This window comes from Manacus candei, unplaced genomic scaffold (genome assembly GCF_025592945.1).
Source record: "Manacus candei isolate 608988 ecotype Guabito, Panama unplaced genomic scaffold, ASM2559294v1 h1tg000003l, whole genome shotgun sequence".
Lineage (NCBI taxonomy): Eukaryota > Metazoa > Chordata > Aves > Passeriformes > Pipridae > Manacus > Manacus candei.
The window spans coordinates 10,481,402-10,489,466 of NW_026138051.1; positions in this window are offsets into that span (position 1 = coordinate 10,481,402).

Below are 8,065 nucleotides of genomic sequence, written 5' to 3' on the forward strand. Positions count from 1 at the left end.
GCCTTACTGGCCTTGATTCACATATTTATGTCTGACTTTCTCATCAGCACACAGGTTAAGTGTATACAGCAGTTGGATCAGACAGAGAAAAGCTCCCAAAGCAGCCAGGAGATGCGTACTTACGAGTCATATGCTCTTTAGTTGCTCCTAGTTGGCAGAAAAGTGATACTGTTCACATAGGGTCGTAGTGGAAATTTCCCTTCTTTGCTGCAGCTTCTGTCACTGAACCCACTTAGACCCACACAGCTCACCACACTGATGTCTTGGTCTCACCCATTCACCCAGAGAAACCCTGGCCCTTGCATGGAGTTTTATTTTACCTACCAGGCTCTGCCTATACCAGTCTGATTGCAGATCCGTGACTAAGAACTGTCACCTTATTGTCACCCCATTTGCCCCCTGGCTAGTCACAGCTCTGCTGCCAGCTGGGTTGGTTTGCAGCATTGCTTGAGGATTCATTTCCTGAAGACAAGAATTGTGAAGGCAGGAAACTTTTCAGATCACTCTACTTACATATTGAAATGGAGATGAAAACCTTGCAGGATTTTCTGGTAGCCCTGTGTTTCCTTTTTATCTCTGTTATCCTTTTACCCTGTCTAGCTGTAAAACTAGCAAAGCTCTAAACCGTCCTCACCTCAGCCCCAGATTTCCCTCCATTTCCCTCTCGCAGTCCTTACTGAAGTCTTGAGCATCTCCTGATTTTCTCCACACAAGAGCCACCATCTGTGGCATCCAGCAGTGCACACAAAGCTGGGTGCTTGCTGTTCTTCTTGAGTGACAGCCCAACTGGAATACAGATGTTGAATCTCATTTCCCACTATCCAGTGGCTTTTGGACATTTTTCCAAGAGATTTGTTCCATTCTCTCCTCTTGTTCAAGTTCCCTTTTAACAAGCAACTCAACTGAGTATGTCTTTTATGCAAACAGCAATTTCCTTTTGAAGCTCCTAGTGAAGGCCATGTTTGTCGCTCTGGGTGGAATTTGGGTAAATTGGACTGGAGATGAAAACATCTCTGTTCTCTTTCTCAGGAAGGTATCAGATTCCTGCAGTTAGTGTGCATTTCTGCTTTGAGAAGGAGCTCAGTAACAGTGGTATTATCAGACTATCCCTTCACATTGATTCCTGGCTCAACCATACCCAATTCACTCATCAAAAAGACCCATTGCCATCATGACTAAATTCCAACTGGACGTTCAGGTGGGTGTCCATGACCCAAGCTGTGGTCTTTCCTGTGCTAAGGCACCATGACTAATAGCAAAGGGTATATATGACAAATACAGCACTTGGATCCACTGGCTGTGACTGCCACTGCCTTGTTCGAACTCAGCTCAACAGTGTGTCACAGTTCTGTCTCTGCAGGGATACAGGAATGAAGAGCTAAAGGGAGAGGTTTGCATTTAATGTCCCAGTTTGTCCTGGCAGAAGCAATAGGTAGAGGGAAAGACAATGGGTCTCTGCCTATCCTGACCACTCTTCAGGTGGTTGAATGTAAACTAAGAGGCATCAAACACACACCTCTCCTTACATGGGTTCCAGTGACAAATGCTTTGGCACAGCCACATCCCACTGCTTTCTTCCTCTGCCTGCATTGGGGCAATCTGGAAAGAAACTTTGTGGGCTGGGGTGATGAGCACATGCCTCAGCTGCATGGAAGAAACCGTGGTGCCACCGTTTCTTCCTAGCTGCCAGCGTCGCTGCAGGGGCAGTGGATTTCTGAGCTGTATTCCTCCAAGGAAACTAGGAAGTTATTTCTAGCTTTGACCAAAGTTTTCTCTTCTGAGTGTCCCTGTCGTGCTCCCCACCGTGCTGTGACCACTCTGCCAGCCTGTTTTCAGCAGGTACTGATAGCTGTGATGTGCCAGGAGCCCTTGGAGGGCTGCCCACACATTTTGTGAGCCCTGTTGCCACGATACTGAATGCAGAGCAGATGTTTATTTCAACAGAGATGGCTTTGATTTCTTTACAACTTTTCTTCCGAGCTGCCATCGTGTGTGAATACTTCTTCCCAGGAGCCAAGTGCTGTCAGGGCCCAACAGGCAGGCGTTGAGGCTGCAGCCAGGGCAGAGGGGAACGGGGTTGAGAGGCAAGTGGCAGAGCAGCACAAAGCAAGCTGATGGCTGTGGCCTCCCAGGAAGGATGGCTGAGGCTCTGGGAACACTGACTGATGATGGATGTGCATCTGCGTGCATGTGTCTGTGCACAAGGATGTGTGTGTGTGCACATACATGTGTTTGCTTGGCTATTTTGGTGCTGAAAGCCTGTCAAGGATGGGGAAAAGCAATCTCCTGCTCACAGCCAATGCTCCCAGTACTTCATTTTTCTCTTTTTTCCCTCCCAGTTGGCTCCATCATATCATTGCTGCTTTGCTGCAGACCTGGACCAGCATGGCTGGAGGCTGAGCTGATGAGACCATCTTCTCCTTGAGAGCAAGAGAAGCCAGGCACCAAAAAATATTGAAGATGTGATAGAAAAGGTAAGGAGATCCCTTCCTTTAGTACAGTAAATCCAGGTGAGAATTACCAAGAAGAGATATCACTTCTTTCTGAATTTATTTTTTTCCCTTCTCCTTTCCCTTTTCCTCTACTTTCCTTCCTAGTTTTCCTGTTGGTATATTTTAAAAATGATCTATTTCTTTTATCTTTCCTCTCTTTCCTTTAACCCATCTTGTCTGTCTTTCTCTCCACCCTTTTCTTGGTGCTGGCAGAGCAGTCTGCCCCCACAGGTACCCTGCCCAGAGCTATCAGCCTCAATCTGCTTTGGAGGGGCTGCTTTGCTAGTGTAGGAATTCCACCAGAACCAGCTTCTTGTTGCTGTTCCCTTATATAGAAATGTTTTTAATTCTATAAATACTGTATGTATTTTGCTAAAAAAAAAATAGGGAAAAAAAAAGCTTGGGCTGGCTATGTAAAGACACTGTGCTGTTGGGGCTGGAGTTTTGTTTGCCCACTGTCAGGGCCTCTCACTCACTTCCTTCACCCCTTCCACTGTTGTGACCAAACTATTTTTGGTATTCCAAGAGCGCAAGCTTTGCTGAAATTCTGGTTTCCTGCTAAGGGGGGAAATTAGAGCAGGGAAGAGTTATTTAAAAGTACAAAATACATTTGCAGACAGGGAGAAGAATGTATGAGAACAATCATTTGAGAAGATCAGTGTTCTGTGTTCTGTGATATTAAACTACTGAATTGGATATAATTACCTAGAAGTATATATATATATACACATATATATGTGCATCTGTGTGTGTGTATGTTTTATTTTAGAGATGGAAGTGTAAGTAGAGTATATTTGTAATAAGGAGGTCAGAAACACAACATTAACTGCATCTCACTTATGTTGCAATCTTGGAAGCACAGGACTATCCTATGGGAGACCATCTTCTTTAAGCCAAACACTGTACTGAAGTAAAAAGCTCACTGGTACAAGGATCTTTCTGTGACGAAGGTGGAAAGGTTTGTCCTTGAACTTGTGAACAGTTCATTCAATTTATCATAATCCTCAGTAACATAGTGACTCACCATTCACCACACTGGTACAATACACATGTACTGTTATCTTCTTATCTGCATAAAGACAACTTACTGATTTTTTTTTCCCTGTTATAGAAAATTAAAGTTTAAGTCAATGAAGGACCCCCAGGAAAGAAATGAAACTGTGCTACAGACTCATCTAGTACAGTGGGCACAGTGTCTATTTGTCCTGTTAGCAAGTAGCTCTGCCTATCACTGCATGGCAGTTCCTCTCATCTCAGCTGGGTACTTTGGCCAAAGGTTGATCCTTCAGGTTGCAACTTCCACATGGGAACACGCTGATCATATGAGGACAAAGCCTGTCTGCCACAGTAGCTCACCTCTGGCTGGAGCCAGTGGCAGGGGCTCAGGGAAGCAGTGAGAATGGAGTGAGCAGGGGCAGTGCTTGCACTTGCCTGTGGGGATTTGCAGCTCACCTACTTCCTCAACCAGAGGTGCTGGTTTTATAAACAGTGTTTCCCAATGTTGGGTTTTTTTTCCTTCCATTAAACTGTCCAGTCACTTTTGGCCTGTAGCAAATAGTTCACCAGCTTAACTATACCCTGTGTGAAGAACTGTCTGTTTTTGTTTGTTTTGAACTTGGCACCTGCTTGTTTGATTAAATGATCCTTAGTCTTTACATCGAAGGAGATGGTGAACCAGCATCCCTCACCTACCTCTTCCATCCTAGGCATTTACCTCAGCCTTATTATTTTCCTTAAAAGTACAGGAAGTGTCAATTAAAAAATAGTTCAGCCATTTCTAAGAGGAAGAATGCAGGAAGATGTATCATTTTGCCCTGCTAAGAAATATCATTTTGCTTTCTTGCTTTTGAGGGAGGATATGGAATGTGGTAAAGGCATCATCCTTGTTTCATTTTTTTAACACTTAGTTGACACTGGCAGACTCTGGCAGTTGAATTCTCTAAATAATCCATTTGTACTGAAGATGCTCCTTGCTCCTAAAGTCTGGCAGAATGACTAAGCTGCCTCCTCTGGGGGAACCCAGAGCTGGAGAAGGCATTTGCCAGCGAATTCTCCTGTGGCATGGGGCTTCTGTCACCATGCTGGCAACAAGGGGAACCTCTGCCTTATGTCCTGGCACTCACCTGTGTCCACCCAGCCTGCAGGAGGCTGGAAATAGCCATTCCAGTGTGCAGAGACCACAGGGAAGGTTGGATACTACAGAAGCTGGAGAATGAGGCAAGACAAGAGGGATTCAGGCCATGGGAATGAAGGTAGTTGGCAGAAGTGGATTTACTATGGCACTGTTTCAAGTCCAACTGCAAAGCTTTATAATTTTAAATTATTAACCAGATACAGAAATATCAAAGTCATAATAAGGGATTGACAAGAGGTACATCTATCTCCCATGTTAGTATCAGCAGCTTCTAGCAGCAGTGCTGGAAATTCTGCAGGTCCTAAATAAGCTGCCTCTAAGAAAAAGTGATTTCCCTAAGGCCCAAAATTAGAGACTGATTTATGTCAAAGAATTGAGAAATTATATTCTTACAAAAACATTTGAATTCTTCCTTTTACATATCTGATCTTCTCATTAAAAACATAAATATGCAGCTCTTTTTTCCTCAGTCCCAGTCAACTTTAGACTTCCACAACATCTTTGGCAAGGTGTTTCAAACATAAAAATATGAAAGACATTGAATATTATCAGTTTGGGATACCGTATTCCACTCTTATGGGATGACCCTTTATCCGTACTGCTTGTATTGAGAGAAAGGTGCCACACAGGAGAATTGTGGAGTTGCCTCTAAATGCATAACATGGGATTGTCACCAAGAGTCCAGGTTAGCACCACACCAGCCACTCATCTTTGTGAAGGCACTGAAGGGTTCAAAAGACCCAGATCCACCCTGATACGTAGAAACTGGGCATTATATTTCCTACACAGATATGGGAGCCTGCAGGGGTCTTTCCTAATGGTGAGTTTGCATCAGCTCTGCTGGAACCAGTTCAGACACCTGCTCCCTCCTTCCCTTGGCAAATCACTGTGAGGAGTCCCTGGAGTCCACAGCTGTAAGATGTAGTATTTTGCTGTTTATCACTGTAAGTAATTTCATTTTATTCACTCATATTTGAAAGACATTTCTACCACTAGCTCCCTGCAGTCTTCTGATGTAGAAAAGAATTGTATTTTCACACCAGCGACACAAAAATAGTAGTTAAACACATGAAGCAGTAGAAGGTCTGACTTGGGTCACATCACTACTGTGAGGCCCTGCAAGCTGTCCTAAGGGAATTATAGACACATTTTAAGCCTTGGAAAACAGCAGCAACAGGTATTTACAGGGCAGGGAGGGAGCAGGGAAGGTCTTTCATACAGCAATATCAGCAACTGACCATCTGACTTTCTTGATGCACAAACTAGAATTTGCTAATTACAGAGTGGCACACAATATTACAGCCCTTTTCTTAGATGTTATGGTGCCAGTCTACCTACCTTCACAGCCTGGCTTGATGATTCAGTCATTACACGACCAGCTGATTACTTAAGATTCCCTGGCAGATCTTCCTCCCCTCACCATATCATCCTGGGACTTTCTGAGTGAGTATGGCACAAGGAAGCATTGGTCTTTCACAGAACATACTGCTTTGTGTCTTTGTCACTGCAGTTCTCTTGGCCAACCTGCCATGGGTGGGAGATAGCTACAGATATAATTGCTGTGGAGAGTACCTTATCACATAGCAATTGTCCTGCAGGAGCAGAAGGAGAGCTGTCTTCAATAAATCTGCTACAGTTCCTTTCATGTTACATTAAGCTGCATGCAAGTCAGAAACACATACAAGGCCAAAAGTCTCAGTGTATGGCCCCAAAACAGGAAGAATGGATTGGCAATTAATACTTTCTGATACAAAGTAAATTGGTGCCTTCAAGAGGAAATCTGTAAGGGAGAGTATAAAATCAAGACAAGGTTGAGATAAGCAGTTAGTGGGAATCTGGGGAGAAAAATCAAGGTAATGGATGGATAGAAGAAGAAAAGCAGAGCCTCAGAACCAGAAGAGGAACAGGGAGTCAGTAATACATCAGCACTGTGAAACAAAAATCATCCTATTTCATTTGCCAGAAATCATGTTCTAAAGATTAAAAAGTAAAAGAAGTGATTTAAATATGTTTGAGCAGAATGAACCAGGCAGGGTTCAGAAGTGTGATGAGTGGATATTCATTCATTTATTTACTGAACCACTGTACATAATTAAGAAAGCTTTTTGTCAGTAGAAATCCCCCTTTCTTCCCAGAGGTTTATTAATCAAAAACATTTTTGAATTTAAGTATATGGTATAAACTTTCAGAAAATACTTACCTTAAACATTCCACTCCATTAAAATGAAGGTCTTTTAGGCTCCTAGGTAACTTAGATGTATAACTATCACACAGAAGCCTTTCAAAGTCATGGGTTTTTTTTAAAAAAGGGTGCAAAAGAAAGTAAATATTTTAGTAGTTGGCTTAACAAACCAGCAAGTTGGAAAAAAAAATATTCCACCATAAGCCATGAGCCTGTCCTTAACAAACATCACTGTGAATTTGTTTTTTGGTTCAAACCGCAGTGAGTTAAGTATGGAAAGACTGCCTAACTTTGAAATTCTTGGCTTTAGCCTGTTTTAACACAACCTTACCTTAAACAGAGGTGTTTTGTGTTCCTTGCCACAGTGCAACATTCCTCTGAGTCCTAAGGGAGGGAGACTGCCTGCTGTCACATCCTTTCTGAAGGGACCCACCCTCTGAACGGGGTAGTGCTGGTAGCAATGTAACATCTCCAGCTTACCTTACTTTTTCTTGGCTTTTAGACCTAGAAACCTGTGAGTTTGAGGGAAGTCCTCGTATACTCATGAGTATATTTGTGATGGACCAATGTGATTTCTATATTCTTGCTCAAAGGGGTGCAGGGAAGACCAGCGTCATAAAAGATGTCATTTTTAGCTTTGCTTAAATGACTGGCAAAACTTTCATGTAGAGGAACATGAATCACAGACATGAATAGGTGACTCATTCGTGAATGTCACCTAAAACCACTGTTATTTTCCCCTCCCCAGGCCCTGGTAGAGTGTGGGGGGCAGCCCACCTCACCAGAGAAGCAGATGGTGGTGAGGGACAGAGGTGTGTGTTGGGAGAGCCCTGCAGCGGCCGGGGCAGGCTGGGGAGAGACCGCCAGGGGCAGAAACCTTCCTGGGGAGGCAAAAAAGAGCCAACCACGCCGAACCGGGAGCTGAACCTCCACAGAGGAACTGGACTTGCCCTTGCCACCTTTGCCATGGTCGGCCACCTGGAGCATCCCTGAGACGAGAAGACATCACTCTTTCGTCACAAAAAGCAAGTAAATCCCCTGAAATACCCACTCAGATATTTGCACTTTGTGTGTCTGGAGTGCAGGAGCCAGGGGCACAGTCGTGGTGGTGACGGGGTGTAGAGGACACAGGGGCCAAGGAGTAGCACTGTGCCCGTGTAGGTGGGACCCCACAACAGCACCTGAGGGGTCCAGCACCGGACACTGGTGAGGCCACACCTCGAGTCCGGTGTCCAGTTCTGGTCCTCTCAATTCAGG